The following is a 7180-nucleotide window of genomic DNA, read 5'->3' as shown; positions in this document are numbered from 1 at the left end:
TTTTGACCATGTAATGTTTTGTCCATCATTGGTTAGAACCACCACATCTAAGGCGGTAAGTGCACTGTATTATGTTATCATCAACGCACAGGTTACAGAGTTTATTCAGTTTTTCCTGCCATTTATTACATTTGTCAAAAATCTCTATCTTTGTTTATCAGACCACAAATGAGACAAGAATAAGCTAGCTACCACAAGCTGTGCTTGTTCTAAGAAAAATGATTTAGAAGCCAGACAAATTGCCTGGTGTGCAGCAATTACTTCAACGGAGGCGGGACAAAGCTATGACATTTTGCTGACAGTTTGAGAATCCAATTGAATCACGAGATTTAGTCACAAGCTCTTTTTAATACATTTCATTGGTTAAATATTTTTAAAACCCATATAAGGATGTAAAGGGTGACCAATAGCATCTATTTATGAATAAGAATCAAAATTACAAAATATAGAGGTACAAGGTTGCCAGCTGACAGCAAGGATATGAAAATTAATGCTGAAGCATTGTGACCAGTAGCTGCTAATATTTTACATTTATAGCTGCAATAACTGATTAATATACATATATATACATAGTCCATTATTCCATTGCAGGTTTGGTTTTAAATTTCATATAAGGTGGTATTAAAATGCCTTAAAAAGTCTAGACACCCTGTATAATACATTTGTTTCCTTCTACCCAGTGTACTACATTCTGTGTCAGCACTATGGGCAGTGCTGTGTGATAATATTTGCATTATACTTTTGTTCCATTGAAGTAAATGTGTCAGCACCATGGACAGGTCTGGTGGTATTGTCAGTATAATACTGTGTTTAACTGAATACAGCAGACTGTGTTTCAGCACCATGGACAGGGCAGGGCTGGGCTTGTCATACTCGCCAGATTCCAGTCCCATGGACACTGCTGGCATTATACTGTGGATATGATACTGTTGTTTATTCGTCCCCAATGTGCTACATACGTTGGCCAGCCTGTAATAAAAGCCAACACGTCTGTCCCTCCATCCTTCATAAGAGCGCAGAGCCATGCAGTGCATTGCAGCCGGCGCTTCCTCTGCTGAATGGAATGAAAGCATGTCCGGATCGCGTCGTGGCGCTGACACCGAGTGAGCTCTGCATCTTTAAAACAGAAAAAAAAACCCGGCAAAGAAAAACACACAAGCAGCTCAGTCATAACTGTGGGATGATAAGGACTACCTCTTTTTACTTTTGGAGAGAGCCAAGCCGTTAGGAGAGCATTCAGCATCAGCTGTTCAACACTGGTCTCTCATTGCTGGAAGTCGGGGCTGAATCAGTCACATGACAGAACTGGAGGCAGAGATCTAGAGAAAAGGCACAGCATTTCGGCTTGCACCGCCATACTGTATTTTGAGCCATATCACATTTTTATTGCAACATTTTACTCCCGCTCGGTGAGTACATTTCCAATGGCTTTTTTGTAAGCATTTTTTGTCTTTTTAATTGCCCCCTTTTTTATTTTTCCTCCTTTTGCTGGTGTTTGAATTGAGCATTGACATGGTGGTTTTGAGCGTTTTTCACATGCAGGCTTCAAGTTTTTAGCATGCAGTTATTCTGATCGAGAGTGCCAAGAGGGTAATCGGTGCCTTATCGGTCTTGAGAAAGCCTTGACTTGCTTGCAGTTTTGTTTCGAGGGTCGAAACCAAGCAGCTTTTGTCAGTATTGAGATTTTTCAAAACAATTTATTGGTGGGTTTTGAAACATTTTTATTTTTTTGTTTCTGTCGACTTTTGCTGTTGCTATGCTTTGGTTTGCATTTTGCAGTGTTGTTTGTTGCCTTCGAGTTTTGTGATTTTGATGTGTCGGTGAATCTCACCGATCCAAAAAAAAAAAGACACCCTTTGCTTTTACTTTGTTCCTCTTTTCTTTATAAAAAGGAGTCATTTTTAAAGCCCCATGACGTTTTAACGTGCTACTTTTCTTGCAGCTGAGCTCACAGGTTTGTTGTTTTTGTGTTTCTCTCTTTTTTCGATTTCATTATACTTTTGCTGGTGGCAGTGTCAAGTATTTTTGGATGTTTTTGACTAGATGATGCTAGGTGGACGAGGGGAGTTTTGATTCTTGGGGGAGTTCAATGCGTTTTTGTTTTCTGTATCAACGAGGATGAACAGACATTTTCCCTTTTGCAGGTATATATATAATATGAGTGGATAAGTGACACGTTTCTGTATTTACAATAAAGACTGAGGTGACAGAAATATGCACCTGTGGCTGACGTGTTATTTTGTAAGGCTGGCCAAATTGCTCATTAGAGAAGGCTTTATTTATCAATGTTATCTGAAGGTTACCTGATCTGATCGATCTGCCCGTAATGCTTCATTTAAATAAAGAAACACGAGCGACGCGATCGACAATTCAACAACAAGGATTGGAGATCACACGCAGGTCGTTTGATCACAATGTGTTCTTTGTGTTTGAGTTCAACAATCTTCAAGCCGTCGCAGCTGAGGAGTAAATGTAAGTAGCATGCAGGTCCCTGGGAAGGATGCACTGTAACCACTGTAATGATTTCCCACAGATAAAGTAAACTCCATCCATATGTCGACATGCAGGAGCAGGGAGCAGGAATTGCCTGTGCTGCAGCGGGCTTTAAACTGCAGTAGGCTATGCTACCAAGTTGGGGGGTGCTAAAAAAAATAAAAAGGATAACCACAGTTTGAACTACAGTATGTCAAGTATAGCTACACTTAAGTGCCCTCCTTATTGCTGGACAAACTCAAATCGGCTTTGGTAGGCCTGGATTCATAAATACTCCTGGATTTGTCAAATCTGATTTTGCAGGAAATGAATAGAGCCACTGACAGGACTAAAAGAGGACTTAGAGTGAATTAATCCTCCAAGAGGCAGGTTTAACTTCAGATTATTGGCGTGCTGCAGGAAATGCAAACACCAGTAAACAGTTGTCATGTAGTCTTAGCAAAGGGCATGGGTTGCATTATGTTTCCCTGTGTTTTGTGTGTATTCTCTGGGAGTAGATACTGAGCTAACATCGCTGTGTGCCTTCTTTAAGGAGTCAAAAAGTACTGCTCCACAAACCTTGTCTGACTTCTTCCGGACTATTCCAGGACGACTCTAAATCTGTCATAAGTGCTGGATTCAGTTTTGGCTTTGAGGATTTCAGCGTGTGCACAACGTCTCGTGAACTGTGATCCATATGTATTCACTTTAACAGAACACAGGTTTCGTTAGTGCAATATTGTAAGCCTATAAAATATATGAGAGTGGACCATTAAGCGTGGGAACAGACCGTTAAGCCCCAGTGTCGTTAAACAAGCTGACATGGGAGATCAGAATCAGCTCAGTTTAATGTGGTGAAATGATTAATATCCAATGCAGAGCAAGGCAAGTAAACTTTTAAAAAAAAGGCCGAAGTGATTATAGCAATTAAGATGGAACATTTTATCATGTATTGAGGAGCTGTTATCGTGTATTGATTTCCCTGTCTCCTGTTAAATCTACGCAGCTCATAAAGCAGATGTAGATAAAGAGCACAGGGAGGCTGTTAATGGTTTTTAAGTTGTAGAAACAATAGTCCAATCTTTGCATTCAGTGTTTGCATCACAGAGCTGCCATTAAACAGGATCAAGGTGTGAATTTACCACTGTTAATTACAGAGAGGAGGGGTGTAACAATCCAATAGTTTCTGCAGCACTATCAAGTCCCATATTTTGCCCATAATTGGATTTGAGTAAATCTGCAAAAGCACCAACAAACTCAACAATTAAACACATTTAAGCCTCTTTTGCTAAGTTGAAAGAATGACTTTAATTGTCAAGGCCTTTATTTTTAGCCTCAGTCCACAGCATCTCATTGTGCCTGGATGCTATTTTCAACAACTTCTTCAAGGCAACACACTTTTCCTCTTGTTTATCTCTGCAGAATGAAGCACAAACACCAGCCCGCTTCAATCACACCGAGGCTCTTGCGAGACATTTTTAGCTGTGTGAATAGCAGCATTTCATTTTAATCGATTCATTTCAAATCTTGCCTTCAAAGCTCGCATCGTTGCATCACGACACATCGACATTTCTTCACGCCCCTAGTCGAGAGGTGTTTCTGCCGCTCCGCCACAGTATGAGCTCCTGGACATCTCTCCTGTTAAGCATTATGATAGCTTCTATTACGTCCTGCGGTGTTGTGTCTCCCCTCCAGGCAGGTTTCCTGTTATCTAGGCCAAGCCAGACCTGCACAGGAGACTTACAGAGAAATATGATAGCTTATGAATGGATATACCTCTGCTAGCATGAATAAAACATCACGCAGGAGCAAAGTGTATTAACTAAGCATGTGCTTAACGATCAGAGTGTCCGTGCGTCTGCATGTTTGCTGGTCTGAATGTGACTGGAACAACACTTTAGCTTTCAGCACGACAGAGTTTGACTAATGTAAACATAATTGATATGCTGTGTGTTGCATACACATGCTGTGTAATTATTATGGGATGCTGGATTCAGTAGCACATGATATGAACACTGCAGCCCACATAGACAAATGTTACGGCCAAGATGCATCTATTGTTGTATTTTTAACAAGCTTTGCCTCAGTCCAGCCTGTGCAGTCACAGTTTTAGTACACGTGTGTACTTTTAAAGCAATACCACAAAATGACCATTTGTATATTAATTAATCTCCCTGTGTTACATTGAATTTGTGAAGAAAGCTTTGTTTTTCTTGCATGCGTCAAAGGTGAATGAAGAATCCAAAAACTGAGAAAATTATTGTGAATTGGAATAAAGGGGGGCTGCATTTTACAACAGTGAAACTTAATCAAAACATTTGTTTACAAACTCACACAACTCATACAAGTGTTTACTTATACAATCGTATGCTCAGTATCTCCTAAACACATGCATTTACACCAAATCCTTACTGTTTAAAACAGTTGGTTTTTGGATTCTTCGTTCACCGTGGAGTCATGCAAGAAAAACAAAGTTTTCTTCACAAATTCGACATAACACAGGGTGAGTAACTGATCCCATGTGGTCATTTTGTAGGTGAACTATTCCTTTAAGAAAAGAACCCAACTTTAAGACGACTGTTTTTCACAGACGATCTGTAAGATGCTGAAAGGGAGTCTGAAAGAAGTTACATAAGACGCAGCAGTGGAGCTTTTGTGGGTTTATTGGCCTTCGTGTTCCACATATACACAAAAGCAGTTGAAAGTTTCATTGTAAATGCCCTTTTATGAACCAGCATCAATCAAGTGTCTCGTAGCCATGACGCCGATTCATAATCGAGGGAGTAGGTTTGGTTTCAGGAGAGGGGACGACGAGGTTCTTCTACCAAGAGAAACAAGATAAAGAACAGAAAGGGAAGGAAAACGACAGCTGAGTGCTATTGTTTGCATTTTTATACATTTATATCAATCTAGAAAATGCATTATGATAAATACCACGGAAATTGCTGCATTAGTAATGCACTATACTTAAAATCACATCTAGCTTCCCTGACTGAGACCTGATACATTAGGCCTGCTGGTGATGCTGTATTTGCGTCTTTACTACAAAGAGCACCATCCTTCATGTTAGACTGAACAAAAGCACACATTTAGTGTTAGGTATATTTTAACGTTCAGAAGAGGTAAACAAAAGAGAGACAAAAAAAGTCGCACGTTAACGTTTGTATCAACTCAAGCTCCTTTCATCTTTATTCTGGGAGCTGGACACCTCTGGAGTATCAAACTAAAACTGGCGTGTACATCATGTTTTGTTCCCTCAATGAGGCTTCCTCTTCCTGCTCCCCCTCCGTTACCAGATAAACAGCTTACCTTTGGCACTACTCATTCTGCTGAAACGAGTGCTAAGTACTTTACTGTCCTTTTCTGAGCTGTTAATTTGATAAGTGAGGGGATCTTACACTTCATATTGTGGGCAATTAAAGCCATATCTGAAGAATAGGGTCAGGCTGAATGACTTTCCAGTGTCTATTATGGGAACCATTTGAGTTATAGTGCGTCACTTAAATGAGCCTTCTGCACCGACATGCCGGGACCTGATTGTACTTTTGGAATTTAACATTAAAGTTTCGTTTTAGTTATATTTTATTAACATTTGGTACGGAGTGTGTCACTCTTTGTAAGATGCTAAAGAAGACATTCAGGGTAGTTACAAAGAAGTGACTTATGATTAACCATTGTTTTATTAGACTTTTGATTAGAATCTAGCAGCTATGAGAATAAAATGTTGGCATTTTGTACATTTCTGAAGTGACTTAACTCTGATTGCATGTATATGCGCTGAGTTTCTAATCAGGAGGAGGAAGGTTGGTGGATGGTGTGAGATCTAGGTGATAAAGCTGCCAAGCTGCACACCACTGTCCGACATCAGAAATCTGTGGCATTTTCAGCCATGATTGTGCCACCAACACCCGGTATATTACACCAAAAAAAATGATCTTTTCCTAACCATAACCAAGTGGTTTCTGTGCCTCAACATAACCACAGTCTTGTAGAAATATAAAAGATATCTGCTACATAATAAGGTACAAATGTTATATATCTGTGGTTTGCAGGAATGTACATGCCAACATTTATTCTGGCGACTGTATTGAATTCAGAAAACAAGAGTGAGCGTTGGTGTGTGCGTGTGTTTGTGTGAAAGCACTAACTCACAGCCGTTTAAATGCAGTTTAAAAATGGCCAATTAAGCCGCAATCACTTCCATTTTTCCTTATCAAGAGCTCACAGAGGAATTACTTTTTCTATTTTTGGAGGAAATTAGGGTCCATGCTGTCTGATAAGGAGTCTAACCTAAACTCACAAGGATAGATGGCTCTTTACACTTTAGAGTAAAATTCTTCTCTAAAGGAAGGAAGTTAAGTTAATGCTGTTTTACCACTTTGTCAGCCTCGGTGTGCAAATATCGATCGGGCCAACTCGATAGCTTCCAGGCTACATCTGTTTCAGGTTGAGTTCGTCATATTCAGTACAATTTTCTAATCACAGCGTTCGTCAAATTACATTCCGCAGCAGCACCACATGGGATCAAAACATCCAGAATTAGTTTTCAGATTACATATAGATTCAGCGTCGCTGCCGCTGATACATATTGTTTTTCTCCTTAGACAGGAATAAATCAGAATTCACATCATGCAATGTTCTGCAGCAGCATCATCCCCCCCCCCCCCCCCCCCCCCCCCTCTCCTCCCCACCTCCTCACAACAGAGCG

General features: G+C 40.2%; 1 protein-coding gene across 2 annotated transcripts in view; it reads left to right on the top strand.

Moving 5' to 3' along the window:
- Positions 1-1012: 1012 nt before the first annotated feature.
- Positions 1013-7180, top strand: part of LOC126398025 (RNA-binding Raly-like protein) — a 153288-nt gene continuing 147120 nt past the window's right edge. The window contains exon 1 of one of the 2 annotated variants that reach the window (XM_050057191.1): positions 1013-1409. The gene's annotated coding sequence lies outside the window, so the exon portion shown is untranslated. The remainder of the gene's footprint in view (positions 1410-7180) is intronic. The other variant, XM_050057190.1, reaches the window with a different exon arrangement.

This window comes from Epinephelus moara, chromosome 11 (genome assembly GCF_006386435.1).
Source record: "Epinephelus moara isolate mb chromosome 11, YSFRI_EMoa_1.0, whole genome shotgun sequence".
Classification (NCBI taxonomy): Eukaryota; Metazoa; Chordata; class Actinopteri; order Perciformes; family Serranidae; genus Epinephelus; species Epinephelus moara.
Note: the sequence above shows the minus strand (reverse complement) of the source record. Positions and strands in the feature narration are given on the sequence as shown.